Source organism: Parasteatoda tepidariorum, chromosome 9 (genome assembly GCF_982258835.1).
Source record: "Parasteatoda tepidariorum strain Cologne lab strain chromosome 9, Ptep-v5.0, whole genome shotgun sequence".
NCBI classification, from domain to species: Eukaryota; Metazoa; Arthropoda; class Arachnida; order Araneae; family Theridiidae; genus Parasteatoda; species Parasteatoda tepidariorum.
Genome location: NC_141763.1, coordinates 35,724,011 through 35,740,855, shown reverse-complemented (window position 1 = coordinate 35,740,855; position 16,845 = coordinate 35,724,011). Strand labels below are relative to the sequence as shown.

The following is a 16,845-nucleotide window of genomic DNA, read 5'->3' as shown; positions in this document are numbered from 1 at the left end:
GACGTGTTTAGAAAATTTTACCTTTTACTTAGAAAAAAACACTAATGTTTCATGCTGTGATTCAAAACCATAAATTATCAAAATGCTATAGCTGATAGACCTAAGTTAATACAAAAAAAAGAAAAGAATATGGAAAATAAGTTAATTAAAAATCCTGTGTCAAAGGGAAGAATAAAAATTTTAGGAAACTTCAATTACGCTTTTAACTTGAGCACTAAACCAACTGAAAAAAATAGTGTGCTGTTATTTCTATCTAAGTATTCGTTTATAAATTTTTGAATTATAGACATATATAAATGGTATTATCCTATTATTTCCCAGAACTGTTACTTACAAATTAAAATAAATTCAAAAAATTACATAAAACCAGAAAAATTCCAAAACCAAAAAGTTTGAGTTACACTTTTCCTGTGTAAAGACTTGTTTCATAAAAAATAAATGGTAGTCTTATTTTTATTTGAGTATTTTTGTTACATTTTAGAACATTAGATATAGGTGTTAATAGAATTGCTAGGACTAGAGAGCCTCACAGATAGATTAACTAGATGACGTCTAATATAGTTTTTGTGTTAACTGCTTCAATAATTTTGCATCATAAAGTAGCCAGAAGCAAACTTTGTTTAGGTGAGCTGGATAAACTGTTGTAAATATTACGTTCGTAAAATAAATTCTGTAAAAACCATTTCGATATTTGATGAAGCTCAATTTTATTCTTATTGAAATATTTCGAGCGTCATTGAAGAGTTTAATCACTTTTGGGATATTTGGATATACAGTGCCAGTTATTTTTGCTAGAATCGATTACGGTTTTGAAGTTCTGCGAGATTATATTCATTTTGTAACATTTATATTCGAGTATACATATATATATCTATATTATATACATACATATTGCTATGCTATTTGTTTCTGATAAGAGCATGATGATATGTTTGGTGTGATCAGATAACATATTTCTTTTACGAAAAGCGAATATGTATATGAAAAAAAATAGATATTCTTATGCTAAATGTAGTCTGTTTTTTCCTTACATATAAATGCATTTAATTGTTTTGCACTTTCTTAGAAATAAACTGATATAGTTGGACATATTAGGTAAGATGCTTACAAGATTTAGCTGATGTTTATGTGTCATTTATGTAAACCTTATCAGACAAGAACAAACATGTCATTCCTTCATTGTGAGATTCCTAGTGTAGATTATCAGTGTGTGTCCATTTATGTTTACAAAAATCTTTCTTGGTGTCTTTCTAAGCCAAAAAGATTTAAATTCCTAAATTTTCTTATTATTTTTATAATGCTGCCGTTTACACTACACACTAATGCCTGTTGTATTCAAACGTTTCTTGTTAAATAAAGGCTATCAATTAAATGCCATATCAGTATTTTGTTTCGTTTAATTTCTCTGATAATAATTAAGTATTTTAATTTAAGTCAGCAAGAATAATTATGCAATATTTGAACAATTATATCCTGAACGATAATTTACGCTGCACTTTTGTCCATCTGTCTTATTTGTCTGATAATAGAAGAGAAAGTTTGAAATTTTTTTTAAATACATGTGTCTAAGCAGGGACCGATCAAGATTAATTCATACCCAAGGCCAACCAAATTATCTGGCCCCTTACGCAATATTTAGGAATTAAATTGCTGAAGAGTAGTCCTACCAATAAAAAAGAATATACTAAACTTCATGATTCAAGAGAAACATTCAAAGAAATTTTGAAAGCAGACAATTGAAGATTATTTTTCTAGGATAAAGTTTACGCATCTATCAAACGCATTAATCTATTACGCATCAAAGCAAAATATAAAACAATATTATGTCAAAGTAGAAATAATTTGGTGACCACAAACAATTGAAATCAGTGTTTTTGCTAAAAGTAACTGATTAGCTGAATTATGTTTTATTGTAAGACGTAATTAATTTTTATTTAGTACTTATAACAAAACAGAGCTAGCCCACCTTTCATTAGATTTAACTATAAGTTTAACATGTATGCTAAGCATATATGGCAGTACTTTTACTTTCGTTACTTGTACCGCCGGTCGCCGGAACAAGTAAAAAGTACGTACTTTTACTTGTACTTCGTTACTTTTTAAATTTAGTACTTTTACTTGTACTTTCGTTACTTTTTTAGGGAAAAAGTACAAGTATTTGTAACGGAAATATAGAACGAAATCGTTACTTTTTTTCTAAAACTCGGTAAGCTTTCTAAAAAAAAAATATTAAATTGAAAAAAAATGCTTATGTTTTTTTTTAATTAATAAAATTAATGTGCAATATACATGCATTCACAGCTAACTTCGTGTTTAAATACCTTCTGTTTCAACTTATACTGCACATTCAGTTATTTTTTACTAGCTCAAAGATCACAAAGCTATCTGAAACCCTGTGTTTGCTTTGTTTACGTTTGTGCTTTTGAAACGCGTCTCTAAAGAGTAAAACAATCTTGAATCAATGGTAATTTAAATAAATAAAAATAATAAACTAAAAATTAAAATCAATAGATAAAATTTCTTTTTCGTGCAAATCCATAAAAAGTTTGAAATTAAAACTATATTTGATTTTAAAATTATATTATACGATTATATTGTAAAATTATATTATAATATTCTTTCGAATTTAAAAATAAATTTAAATCCATAACTTTCAAAATTAAAAATAATTAAATAAATGACAACAATTTGGCAAAAACTTTAAAGAGCATAAGAATATTATTCAATAAAATTTTAGGTTACTTTGAATTTTCGATTTCCTAGAAATGTACTTTTAAATCGTTACTTTTTTTGCTTAGTACTTGTACTTTTACTTGTACTTTTTACTCGTTACTTTTTAAAATATGAACTTTTTACTTTTTACTTGTACTTTTTTTAAAAATACTTGTACTTTTACTCGTTACTTTTTAAAAGTAACGTTGCCATATATGATGCCAAGATATTAAGGTTATTAATAGTAATTTTTATTAAAAAATACATATCAACACAGAAAAGATATCCAAAAAGAACTAAAATTATCTCTACTAATGGAAAATTAAAAACACGTTTAAATAATAATTTATTTATATATAACACATTCCAAAAAATTAACATTCGTATTCATAGAAAAAGTTATATTCAAAATATTGCTACATTTAAAACTCACAATGAATTCAATTAAAAGTCTTATACAAAAAGTTTAGTCAAATGAGAGCAGCTTCATCAGAAACAGATGGTTCTAATTTATCAACAGAAAAATATTTTGATAAAGAATTTCTCATTTTTTTTTTCTTCTTTTTGTTGTTGTCTTCATCATTTAAAGCTTTTTCTTTAATTTTGCTCAACCAGATTGATAATTAGGTTTCATCAATACAAAACTATCAGGAAAATCAAAATTTTAATATTGTAGAAATATGTAAATCTGTTTAAAACATTCGTTAAAGTCGTTTGCTTAAAAATTGCCCCAATTAAAATTCAGCTGTACTTTCGAATTTGATTAATACAATGTTTCCTTGAATTTGGTTGTATCACGATATAAAAAAAATTGAAATAAAATTAATGCATTTTTTGAGAAAAACTGTTTTTTTTTCTTTCACTATTTAAAAGAAACAGTAGAATTAAGGACTTTTTAATAATTTTTGATTTGATTTGTTCATTTACGTCGCACTAGAGCTGCACAATGGGCTATTGGCGTCGGTCTGGGAAACATCCCTGAGGATGATCCGAAGACATGCCATCACAATTTTGATTCTCAGCAGAGGGGATGGCACCCCCGCTTCGGTAGCCCGACGACCTGCACGCGAAGTCGAGCCCTTTACGGTAGAACAGTTTAACGAGGACCAATACCGCACACCCTCGGTCCCTACGCAAACTGATCCAAGTGGTCACCCACCCGCACACTGACCGCAGCCAGTGATGCTTGACTTCGGTGATCTGCTGGGAACCGTGTCTTAACGATCAGTCCACTGCGGGACTAATAATTTTTGAGGCCCCTTAGAAATTGAGTTCTCTAGGCCCATGCCTATTTGGCCTAGGTGATAATCAGGACCTGTGTCTAAGCTGACGTCTCTTCACTTACCTGTCCAACGGAAATCCATCAATGATCTGTCAGTTACAGATGTAACCAGGGACTAATATTTTATCTATGGATGTAACCAATAGGAATACTTTTCTACTGGGACTGAAATACGAATCGTCCAACAGGAATATTGCAAACGAAAATTTTTTGAATGATAGTGGAACACTGATCTAGTTCAGTCTCTTACTTGCACATCTCTAAGTATGACTATTAAATAAAATAAAGAAATTAATTTTCATAATAAAATTGCCAACTTTAAAATGTATTCTTAAACAGGATGTGAACTTCAGTATAAGGCCAATGGATGTAGATTGGGATTTTTTTTTCTTTTACTAATAAAACAATAATCATTAGTGATTGTTACTCCTTTCTTTAAAAATAAACGTGTGATCAAAATTATAATTAAAATCAAAAAATTGAAACTTATTAAATTCCCAGCTATAACCAAAACACTTAAGCGTGTTAGTGAAAAAATTTAATTTTGTAAAATTGTCCGATTTGTTGCTTCTTAATGTATATTTTAGATTATGATGACTTCTAAAAGTCACCGAGGTCAAAATTTGTATTCAATCTAGACGCTAACTATTCTACTTTTACTGCTTTATTTAAGCCACACTAAAGCTGCACAACGTGCTATGTGTGACGGTCTTTGAAACATCACAATTTCGATCCTCTGCGCAAGGGATGGTTCCCTTTCTCTGGCATTCCGACGACCTGCGCACGTAGTCAAGCATCGTACTGTAGAATGGTTAAATATAACTGTGAATCACCAACATTGATAAATTTAAATTTATTGTAAAACTACTTTAGTTTCAGAAATGCCTCCAGTTCGAAAGTCACTGCAAAATTGAGTATTACTGCGACGAATTCGCACGTACGATCAGTCGTGACTGCGGTGTGCGCATATGCGCTAGCAGCTCACCTGAAGGGCCACTCTCACTGGATAGCGATTTTTTGGCAACGAGAACGTGATTAGTGAATTTTTCACGGGTCAATAACTTTTTTCTTGGAGAAATCACATTGAGAAAGAATGACCCATTACAAACATGTAGTTCTTCAACATTCACACGTGTAAGGGATCATTCTTACTATCAATGATTTTTTTTCGAGTATCTATTGAAGAGAATAATCATTATAATTATCAGAAACAACCTGTTATAAATTATAAAAGACTCTTATAAATGGTAAATTTACACTTAAATTTAAATCCAAATGATAATAACAAAACTTTCTAGAATATTAAATATGTTCACACATCCCCTCGTAAGCATAGCATAAATGGACGAATGCACCGGCATTTTTCTAAATTATTTCCAATTTTAGGAAGCTTGCTATTGCTTACATTCAGCAAACCATCCACTGAAACCTTTTATTCATCTGAGTAACAAATAATGATCTTGGCATTCTGAATTTATGTTTGTTGCAAGAAAGAACTCCAAATTAAGGTAAACCTAGGAGTTAGTTTCTGTTGCCACCGCAAATAAGGTATTTAATTTCCTCTTATTGGATTCTATTAACTACGTCATTCACAATTTTGATTATTTTATTTTAAACTAAAGGAAATGGCAACAGCCCTTCATCATTCGTTTTCGAATATTGACAACAAACGTGCTAACTTGAAAATTTAATGTTCTTCAATTTTTTTGTTGTAAAGTATTGGACTTATTTAGTATTTATAAAAAAATTACGTAACGAGTGAAAAAAGGTAATCAGTCCGGCATTTCATATATATTACATGGTAAACGTAAAACGTTCCAAATGAAATTTCTTCTTTGAATAAATTCAAGCAATGGTCATGTCCGGAGATTAGAATTTTTACTATTATATTAGTAAATGTAATATTTTTTAATGATTTAGATTATTAATGCTTACCTTCAATTTACATATGAGTAATGTTTAACTCAAAAGAATGCTACACATAATATTTGCATATTAGTGTGAAGAAAATATTTCCTCAAGGGGTTTACTTATTTAAAGTAAATACGGGACTCCACGCTCCCGAGGTGCCCTAGTGATGTGTAGTAGAAAAGGTAAACTTAAGTAATAAAAGTAAATTTTTTCAGTGAGAAAATAAGTTAATCTGATTTTAACTTCAAATTGTTGGAACCTCTTATTATTAATTTTTTTAAAAAAAATTGACGTATTTATTTTAAAAGCTCATTTAGAAATCATCTATATTTTATAGTATATATATTTCATACTAATCCAATATGTAAAGAAAATTATAAGTAAAAGTGTTCCTAGTAATTTAGTAAATTTTCCTCAAGTGCTTTACTTCTTTTGAAGTGAACACTGGAATTTTTAACTTTAAATTTTTTTTCTTAGATTATGAGAAAGTAATTTTGGTGTTTTAAGTTTGAGATTAAACACTAATTTTAAGTTTCATCTGTAGAATAATTTCCACATTGTTCTGTTGATCATATTTTTTATTGTCCTCTGATCTGATTTCATGGTCTATAGAAAAAAGGTTCCAAGAGATAGTAGGGGAGATTAGGGTGACTTGATCCCCTTGACATTTTTTTTTGCAATTTTTATTTTGAAAAACCAAGTTTTAGTCAAACGTGTTCAGCCTCAACAATTTGCTACTCTGTGATATTTTATTTTACTTTTATAAAATCATTTTTAAATTAATAATTTATTTTAGAAAAAACATTGAAAAAAAAGGATAACAGGGTGACTTGATCCCTGAAATATTGGTGCATTTAAATGTCAGAAATTGTTTTATATCAAATTTATTGTCACATGATTTGTAAATGAGAATAAAAGTCGGAAAAACTCCTGAAGAAAAATCTACATTTAATGAAAATTATTGCTTTCTATATGGATGATAAGCAATTATTCTAATTAAGAAATTTATTCTAATTAAGAAATAATTAAGTAATATTATCAAAGAAAGAAAAGTCAAACATAAATGCTAAAACTGTAGCAGTTTGAAGAGTTCCACCAAGCATAGTTGGTTTTGGTAATTTTTTCACAATATTTTCATCATCCACAACACTAATGTCAATCTTTTCAGGATAAATAAATTTGTTTGAAGTAAGTCCTCGTCTTCTTAGGAAGTTAACCTCAGATTCAGATGGTGAAATTTTCTTTTCAATTTTTCCTATAAAATGAGATTTTCTTCTTTCCTTGAAATTGAACAATAACAAAATCATTTGCATCAAATGAAACAATTAGTGGATCTTCATTGGTTCCATCAGGCCATCCACTAAATGATTCCGATTCTGTCGAATCATGAATACTGTAACTCTCATAACTTTCTGAAGATTCAGAGTTTTCTTTTTTAGTAGTCTTACTTGATTTAAAATTTTTTTTTCTTGATTTTGATTTTTTATTCTGCTGACGACCTTGTATTTCTTCTTCAATCTGTCTTTTAATTGGTGTACTTGTCAAAATTTTTGAATAGCCTTTTTTTCTTCCTTGCGATTGTCTCATACTATGAACCGAAACTTTAGGAAATAGTTGTATATGGGCAATTATCTGGGAAGATGTGATTTTGCACTTCTAATTTTTCAACTTGGCACAAAGGGTGCAGTTTGGCATTTTTTAACAAGACAATATATGTATTTTTCTAAAAATACTAAAATCTATGAAACATCTTCATTTATTTTGACAAATATGAGGTTTAAATATGTAAATTTGTCGGAAAGTGTCATTACCATCCTATGTTGAAAATGATGTAAAAATTCCATAAATACAGTTTTTGTAAATTTGTTGAAGTTTTATAATCGAACATTAGCAATAATCTGAGGAAAAACACCAAAATAGATCATTCTAGATTCTATTTTTTTTAAATAAAATTTTAAAAGGTTAGCATATTCTAATTTTTTTGTATTATAGAGTGCTTACTGTTTATTTTTGACAAGTTAAGTTTTTTAGCCAAATTATATTTTCAACTTAAATTACCATTAAATCTAAGTACCTTAAAAACATATATTTAAATATTCAAACAGAAATAATTTAAGGACAAGCAATTCTTTGGCAAGGATGGTAATGACTGAGGAAGGTGGAGGAAAGTGGTGGTAAAATCAATGTTTTTTTGGAAAAAGCCTTATAACAGTAAGTTTTAAGCTCTAGATATCAGGTTTTTAGTAGATATTATATACATTAGACTTATATAGGTTAGAAATATTGTGTTTATATAAAGTTGTGCAAGAAAATTTCTTGTAGATTCATTTTAAAATAAGCATGTTTTGATACCACCACTTTCCCCCATGGTGGGGTAAAGTGGTGGCATAATATGTTTTTATTTAATATTTTTTCAAAATTTAACTGAAATAAAGGAAACATTATGAGATTTGCATTCAAGTCTATTTTCAAAGTATCCAATTTACATAAAATTTCTTACATAGTTTTTATTATAATTACTGATTTAAAAAATAATGTCCACGACTGTCAAAACTTGGTTCATCTAAAAGGCGAATAATGCTGCTAACTTCCACATTATCTTCATCATCTAATTCTGGGAAAATATAATAATTTCCCAATTTAGACTTAGTAAGATATTTAACATGATATAGATCACCATTTTTCTCAACAACTTGCCCGATAAATGAACACATCATATTTCTTTTGGAATTGTATTTTACCTCAAGCCATGAACCTTGATTGATTTTTCTGGTATCGAGAGGGGTAGTAGGACTGGGGACTTTTTTTATTTTTATATCAGACCTTTTTTGGTCTTTTAGTTTAGGAATCTGGCCTAAATTGCATTTTTTCTTTCTGTCTTCTCCCATTGCTAATCTTTTTAAAACATTCTCTTGAGTTAAAATTTCCCCAGAAAGTTTTTGACGAAATCGATAAAAAAACTTCATCCACGTTTCAAACAAAAAGTCCTGCATCCAACCAGACTCTGTGCACCCGTAAAGAGTTCCTTGTGGCCCTTCAGTCATCCAGGATTGATATAAGTTCTGTCCTTTGTAGACAACAAAAGGAGGTAAATATTCACCAGCAGCAGATATGCAAAATAATACTGTATACATGGCCTTACCACAGTCGGCAGACTTTAAGTAAGCTGTTAGACTTTCATTCTGGACAAAAATCTTGCTTGATCTGGGATCAGTAGACAACCCTGTTTCATCCAAATTGAAAATCCTTCCTGGCTCCTTAAGCAAACCATTGCTAAGCAGTACATTTTCATATACGTTAAAGAAAGCATTTGCTGTTTCTTCGCACATATCTTTAGCTCTGAAGTTCTGGCTTTCTTTTCCCAATTTCTCCTGTCCATCTCTTTTCAAATCCTCTCACCCATTCGATTCCTGGCTTTCCATTAGGAAAGAGATTGCTGAGCTCCTTATTGCTCAGCAAGTATGTTTCAACAACATTAAGAATATCTTTTCTGTCGAATGTAAATCCACATTTTGACAGAAATTTCACAGCTTCAACAATGCATTTCTCTTCTTCCTGATTAAGAAAAGGCGATCGGCCAGGTCCTTGATGTGATGGACTTTTAACAATCCACCTCTTTAGATCAGGAATACCATTTTTATTGGATGCAGAATAAATCGATGCTCCATTTTTAACTTCTGCTATAGCCATCTGAAGATCATTTTGTGTATACTTTGGACCACTAGTCTTTTTTATGTAGTTTCTAGGCATACATGTCAGTGAACAGTCACACATTAAAATTATCTAAATTGAAAAAAAAAAAAGAATTAAATTTATTCTAATGATATTAAAAAATATTGTAAATCATGATTACATATGTAAGAAATAATTTTTAATTTAATTGTTTTTATCATATTAAGATTAAAATTTATAAATAAAGCCTATTTTTTTAGATTATTACTTTTATTACAGCCCATTTTTAAAAATTAATCACATCTACAGTCTAAAATTGAATCATCATACAGCATTGAGCTTAGCCTAACTATACCTCCACTTTCCCCCACCTCTGAAAAAAAATCATTAACAATTGAAGTAATAAAATAATTCTTACCTTGATGCATGAATGTGTTTTTAAGTAGTTCTTCTACTGAAATGTATCAAAATATACTAATTTTTTCAAGTGAGAAAGGATCAAGGAAAGGATTTATCAATACCATGTGTTAAGAATAAACTGCATATATATGTAAACAAGAAGATGAACAACAGTAAACTTGTTGCCAGATTTAAAAATTTTAATTGGAGTTTGTGACAAATATTTCTATTATGTATTAATTGAAAAAAAAGTAAAAATATGTACATTTATTGTGAGAAAAGTGCATTTTTTAAGATTACCACGACTTTCCCCCATCTGACGCTATACATTTTTTACAAAATGCTGTAAAAATCTTACAAAATTAACACTATTCATCCAGCCTGTTACATGTGACACTCCTGTTGTTCCTGGTGGAGCACCTTGTGTCATTCGGTCTTGCCACTTAACTCCGGGAAATATCATATATCGTGGTATGTGATTCCCAGCTGCGTTTACAGCTACACAAACTGTTACTAATTCTCCTCGTTCTCCTGAAGTAACAGTTCCAACTTGTTTTTCCCCTTTTATTATACTACTTTACTATAATATAGCTAATATTTTTGGAGGTTTGAGAACAGTTGTAAAGCCAGTTTCCTCAATATTCCACACACATTGTGGGTCCAGTTTTTCTTAGTATATTTTTTGCAAATTTGAAAAAAATATATTAACAGTATGTTTATTGAAACTAATTGCACGATTAAGACTAGTTGCCTCAGGTGTGCAAAGTGCTAATGTTTTATTACGATCCATAGACCCTCGATGCCAGTCGTATCCAGCACACTTTTCTGGTTTCCAGGATTCTGGAATTTTCTTATCAATATTTATGGCATATTGAAATGCTAATTTTCTCAACTGCATGGGAGTAAGTCCATGGTGTAATTTACTCGATGTTTTTACATACTCACACAAAAGGTCTTCCCTATCAGAAAATATTTGGGAGTGTTTGTAGTTAGATTCGTAGGAAATGTCACATTGTTGAGCTTTTTGTTTTCTTACATAACGTTTTAGTCATCACATTTATATTATGTGCTTTTGCAGCACCTTTCAAACTGGCTCCATCTAATACAGCATTTACTACTGCCTGCAAATCTCCAGCATTGATATTTTTTCTGGGTTGAGCACCCTCTTTACGAATATAAATATGTGGCATATCTGTAGAGAGAAAATATGAACATAAAAAGAATAAAATAATATCCCAAATTAAATTCTATTACATTAAAAAACCTTTTAAATTTAACTTAATCATTGAAAAAGTATTTAAAACTGTTTATACTATTTTACATTAATCCTGGGGACACATGATCCCTAGGATCAAGTCTCCCCATACTATGGGGATCAAGTGTCCCTATATGCATATGTTTTCTAAAAATTAATTCTTAAACCAAAAGTAAACAAACTATTTTGGTTTTAAATAGCATCAACTGAGCAGTAAACTATGATAGTCTATTACATCAGTAAGATTATTATCTGAACCACAACCTAACAATCAGAATAAAAATGGCTGAATGAAATCTTGTTGCTAGATTTGTTAATAAAGAATTACTTTATGAGTGTTGATAGTTTAAAAAATTTAATTGCATATCAGTTTTGATTTGAGACCTGGGGATCAAGTCACCCTAATCTCCCCTATTAACTAGAACAACAATAAATAATTTTAGCTAGATCACTTAATAATTAAGTCCAAAATACAATTATAAACAATAGCTCAGTTTTTTTCCCACTCCTCTCTTGACGGACTAAAAAATGGAATGATTGTTAATGTACATATAAAAATTAAATAACAGTAAATCCTAAAAAAATCAAACAACCCTGATGTGAAAAGTCTGAAGCATTGACAGCTTAGCACTACAAAAGAAATACCAATAAGTCTTACTGAATTTATTTTATGTATTTGTGCATGATTTGATGAAAACCATCGATTCTATTTTCATTTTAATAAATGTGTAATTGAATTTTCATCTGAGAGAAGGCATATTGCCTTTGCATAAAATCAACTGCGAACTAGCTAAAAAAAACATCAAAGATTTTTTTTAATTGATTGAAAATATTCAGTCACGCATTTGTAACGCCATATGCTGGGGTAAAAGTTAAATAATTTCAAGCACACATGCGTTGCGGCCGCCTTGAATTTTCAACCAAACCTTATTCTCATTGTTAGAAACCTTTGCCTGTTTAACACTAAATGCATGTGGCAGCTTGGCTATTAAACTGACTTTAAAGACCTTCGTGATTGTAACTACCTTTAATTACAAACTCAAGTTTTTTTTCTCTATACATGGAAATAAAAGGTGTTTATCTTGTCAAAAAGACGTACTCATGTTAGCTGAGCATAAAGTTAGTTCCACTGGATTAGTAGAATCCAGATGTTGGGGATCTGAAGACACCGAGCTAAGGAATGAAAATATCCAGCCTTGTATTGCTGTTAAAAAATTAAGGTAGATGAGATCCAAATTCATAGTCTTAGCAAAGGTAACTTTATTTCCAGACAAGAATTTTGTGATGGTTATACTTTGTATGCTTTCGACCTGTCACCAGACTTATGTGACGGGGATCATTTTAATTTAATAAAACACAGTAATTTACGAGTAGAGATGAAATTTGAGAAACCATTAGAAAAAACAGTTTGTATCATTGTGTTTGCCGAATTTAAAAACGTCATAGAAATTAATAAATCAAGAGACATTATATACGATTTTGGAAATTAAGCAATGGATGGACAAAAGATTTATAAAATTTTATCAGAAGATCCTACAACAGTATTTAGATTTAGATGTGTTTATTCGAGAGACATGATACCCTTATTGCAAGAAAATGAAGCACTTATCGTCAACACTGATGAATCAACTCGACCCGGATCGCATTGGTTAGCTCTATATATGTCTGAAGGAAAAACATTGGAATTTTTCGACTCTTATGGAACCTCTTATTTGCATCTCTAACTATTTTGGAAGGATTGTGGAGTCGAATTGCAGTTCTATCATCTAAACTATTGACCAAACTAATTATTGAATCAAAATTCAGTGTTATGCTGTTTTTGAAATTCAAACTGAACCCTCTTACTTTCCAAACACTTTTGCCACTGTCCGTCACATAGGCATAATTTTTGGCCCACCTGAAATAATTAAAACAATAAAAAATACTGCAGCCTAGGAAAATCAAGCATATTAAACAAATGGAGCAGATATCATATCTAACGTGTGTCTTACCAGAAACAAACTTCATTATTGTATCTCCTCCAAGCTCGTCACTGAACACCCCAAGGTAGTTTCCCAATGGTGGTGACCATTCGATGAATAGATTATTGAGTCTGTATCAAAATACAGAACCTGTTCACCGATCTTGTCTAACTCATTTTAGAGTTTTAATCTAGCGTGACATGTAGTGAAGGATTAATTGATGAATAATTTCAGTTTCCTAAAAAATTAATCAATTGATTTACTTTTCACTTACCACTTTGGTGTTGTCAACAAGCAAGTTGTTGAAATCCTCTAAACAGTCGACGAAGGTTAGCATCATCTTTATAAGACTCATGCCCGATCTACCCCAGAAGCTATTAAGGGTTAACTTTGACAGTGCTCTTTGACCTGGATTGTAGTTTATTTTCTCCTTGTCCAACACAATTCCTTCCTTTTGGAAATAATTCCTCACGTATTCATCCTTCTGCTCGTCCGTAACACATCCTTCTGGCCATCCACTAGCTTCCTGTTTTAGTTTAAGAAATAAGTCAATGTATGACAGAAATAGCTCTGATGAGGACTCTTCAAAAATCGGGAAGAAAAAATGAACTGTAACTTGAAGCGTTTAATAGAAAATAAAGCATCATTATTTTATTACATAATAATCACATTCAATATTCTATATTCTTTCTCACCTGCTTTCTTTAATTCCTCAGACACCCAGGTTCCAGTAAGTGCTCTCTGCTCGGCATGATGTAAACAAGGGGCTTGTTGGGCTGACTCGCAGCAGGTTTTACCTTTCCTTGACTGCGAAAGGGCAAAACTGGATGAAGTAACTTTCTCGGGGGTAGAACCTTACATTTCACAAATCCGATATAATTACTAACATCGCCGAAGTCCTCAGTTATGACGGTGGGGTGGCCAATGGGATATCTGCAAAAATTATATTCAAATGAAAATCACAAGCATAAAAAAAAGAGGGAGAAAAGCCATACCTGCAGTATTTGTTGCACCATGGGTACAAACTTGTAAAATCTATGTATTTCCCTCTTCCTTCGTGGATTAGTTTTATAACGTAAGTTCTTTCACCGAAAAACGCATCGCGAGGCTTTAATCGATCCACTATTTCGTGATTATTTAAAATTCCTTTCAACTCAGAATTTTTAGATTTCATCTCAACAAACTCATGCTCCCATAACTCCACCTAAGAGTTTCCCTTTTCTCTCAATTTATCAGATATTGAAGAGGTTTGTCTCCTCAACTTCTCCATTGTTTCTCCAGATATCGGGTTCACAGCATCAGGTTCAAAACATCGCTCACATCCATGAAAGAAGCAACCCTGTTCTCAAAAAAAATCATTCATTTATTTTATTCCAAGAGAAATAAATATTGAAATCAAACATTACTTACGTGATATTGAGAGATCGTTTTAGTTTCGTGACAATACCCATCCACCTTGAAACCTTCAACATTCACTTCTCCTCTTCCTTTGACAATAAAACGATTGGTTGGGCATACCACCCACGTAATTCTGATTTTCGCTAGTGTTGAAGAGATGAGGAAAGAATCCTTTAGCCAATTCCTCCTTTCCAGAAGTTTTCGGAAGCTTGGCTAAGGCCATTGGAAAAAGGCTAAAAGAATCAATAAAACGGATACTTAAAGCAGTTATGCTGATTTGTAAAAGCTTTGATCCCTGTGGGATCACTTTCGGTTGGCAGCCATCTTAAAATTAAATGCCCGTCAAAGCCATTTAAATTGTGGGCAATTAAAGTGTAGCCTTTATGAGCAGGGGAAAAAACGTAGTGACAAAACTCCGTGAGAGTGTCCTCTCCCTCAAATTTCTTGGTCGTGCCATCAACGTATTGCATAATTCACCTTATGCTCTCCAGTTTCTTGGATAGTTTCGAAATCAAAAAACATAATTTTGCCATTAGGTGACTTAGGCTGAACTTTAGCGAGGTAGCACAGATGATCGGGGGGGGGGGGTGTTTCTTACAAGACTTGCATCTGCTTTCCCCACATTTATGTAGATTTTTCAGGCATTTCTTCCTCTCTAGGACCTTGGCGCACTTCCTACATTGATATATCTAGAAAACAAAAGTAATATGCAAAAAATTAATAACATACGCATAAAAACATTCATAAATAAATATATATCAAAAGATGAATATACCGAAGTACAAATCCCCTTTTCTAGGTGAGCGTTGAAGCCTGCAGCAGAGCTGCATAGCCTGTCACATGCGTCTCATCTTTTCGAATCTGGTTCCTTTGTGCAGTTGGTCCGTCTGCATACGTGACACAAGAATTCGCACCTGTGATGTACAAGATTCTGATATGGCCTGAAACACGACTCGCAAAAGTTATTAGATCCATAGAAAGTATAGAATAGCCTTGAGAGCCGCGGTGCATGCTGCTTGGATCCCCTGTGTCGTCTCAAAAGTCCGGGGGGAGGGCACATCTGGGTTGTAGGGCGGACAAACCCTGTATTCTTACCGTCATTGTTTAATATAAACATATCGGTAATCCTTTGGTAAAATACAAGTTATGAGCACATATTTGTCAACATATTGAACACATATATGCCAAATTGGACTATGTGTTATCATTTTAAATATAATAAAAAATAATTCCAAAACTTTACGGTCATTTCATGCGTTTTAAAGTTTTTTTCTCCCTACTATTGCAATTTTTTGTTTATGCGCAACTTTCCTTCATAGCAATAAACTGAGGAATCTTAGATTTATTGAAAGATTTTATAAAATGGTCAGCAACGATTAACAATGAGTAAGCCGCACAAGCACACCGCAGGGATGAAACGCACAGGGATGCGCCTTTCTTCAAACTTCTACACAACGACAAATAAGAGGACTTTCAGCTCCAGCAGATTTAAAGAGAATCTAACAGCATATACACGCCAGTTGTTTTGTTTTCTGTCAAGATCGGACTTACCGCCTCCCGTTTTCTACCAGAATGTCATTTTCCATTTGCATTGTCCAGCAGCCTATCTCAAAAGTGAAAAAACTGATTTATAAATCGAAATCAGACTTAATTGCTTGTTTTAAAATAACCACATTTTTTACTTATGTAAATTAGTTTTCTTATTTTTTTGCATTTGCTATACATATTTGATCTTTAGACAGGATTCGGTCACTGAAAATTAATAATTTAAAATGTGGCACAACAGCACTAAACACTTAAAAATATTATAGGTTTAAAAAACAAAATTTGCCCTTCTGATATATACTCGCTTTGTAATATAGAAGGTGTGAAGGCAGAGGAATAAACAAAAAGTAGCTATGAATATTTTATTAGAACTTGTGACGCAAATTGGCACAATCTTGGGTCTCCAGGTTCAAAGAATTCGTAACGTCGTTTATCTTTGGTTTTCGTCCCTCCCAATCAGTGACTGTAGCCAAGACCTTTCAAAATTTTTCTGCAAGCTCTTGGCGATTGTCCTCAATTGGTCTTAGAACTGTAGCTGGAAGCAAAACATGGAGTAATATTAATAACATTTAAAAAAATGAAAACTGTAAGACAATCTAACAAAACACAATTTATTAATGAGTATATATTTTCTTAAAATATTTCCGTATTCCAAAATATAAAAAAATACCCCTTAGGTTTTTTTTATATTGGTCTTCCGACAAGTTTTT

At 31.5% G+C, this 16,845-nt stretch overlaps 1 protein-coding gene across 1 annotated transcript in view; it reads left to right on the top strand.

The window, feature by feature from the left end:
* Positions 1–5,688: 5,688 nt before the first annotated feature.
* The window catches only part of Stam (signal transducing adaptor molecule), a 79,858-nt gene continuing 68,701 nt past the window's right edge, over positions 5,689–16,845 (top strand). The window contains exon 1 of the mRNA XM_087151565.1: positions 5,689–5,762. The gene's annotated coding sequence lies outside the window, so the exon portion shown is untranslated. The remainder of the gene's footprint in view (positions 5,763–16,845) is intronic.